The following is a 1095-nucleotide window of genomic DNA, read 5'->3' as shown; positions in this document are numbered from 1 at the left end:
AACCTAGTTATAATAGAAACCACTGCTTTACTTTCTAGCAGATGGAGAACAATCTTGTTTTAATGCATGTCATTTACGATAGATACAAGCTGTCAGATAATTTTTGGTAAAATAGGATGCTGAATCAGACATTTATTTTTAGTGGCAATTGCTAAAGCATACACTGCCCCATACATATCACTTGACTCTATAAATAAAGCGTACTGAAATATATTTTGTCATTTTCCATTTTCAATTTCTGCTTTAGACTTTATATTACACCCTGTTCCCAGTGCTTTTCTTTTAGCAATTTGTTTGTTCTAAAATCATTATAATTTCCATTTTAATAATTATATCTTAGTTTTTATATTAGTTTTATCTTAGTTTTTCTATACTTTGTTGAGAATTATCCAGTACAGAGTAGTTATAAGTAGTTGCATCAAACTTAAAAGCATGTGATCTAGAATCCAATAGACTCCTAAGGGTGAATCTCAGCAAAACCACTTATTGATTGAATGAAAAATGTATTTTAACCACTGAAAATCTCAGTTTTCTCAATTGATAATACTTCTATCAAAGGTCATGGTGAGAATCAAAATGAATTAATGTTTCTAAAATTATTATAATTTTATCACAGGTACTATTAACTTTAGCTCTCTAATATGAAGCATCAAATCGATGATGATGAAAGCCCCTGACAGAAACAGATTTTAAAAAGTAAACATGAATTGACACCTACACGATCATATGTATTATGATCATGCGTGAATCACCTTTATGATCTTTATCACCTATATGATTGTATGTTGGTCATATATAGCTAGTATCTGTTCAGGTTAATTGATGACTATTTTATATTGACTAATAAGTATTTTAATACCACTCCTGGAAAGAAAAAGGGAAGAATCTTTGTTATTATTTATTATATGTAACAATCGAATGCCTTTTCAATTCCTCTTTTGGTTAATTCATGTAGGCATGATTGTTGAAAACTGTATTATAACAGGAGCTACGTTTGTATAAAATTTAAAATGTTAATTGCTCACTTCAGCCACAGGCATGCTTAAATTGGAACAATACAAAGATTACACTGGCTCCTGCACAAGGATGACATTT

The sequence above is a fragment of the Propithecus coquereli genome, unplaced genomic scaffold (genome assembly GCF_000956105.1).
Source record: "Propithecus coquereli isolate 6110/MARCELLA unplaced genomic scaffold, Pcoq_1.0 Scaffold320, whole genome shotgun sequence".
Classification (NCBI taxonomy): Eukaryota; Metazoa; Chordata; class Mammalia; order Primates; family Indriidae; genus Propithecus; species Propithecus coquereli.
Note: the sequence above shows the minus strand (reverse complement) of the source record.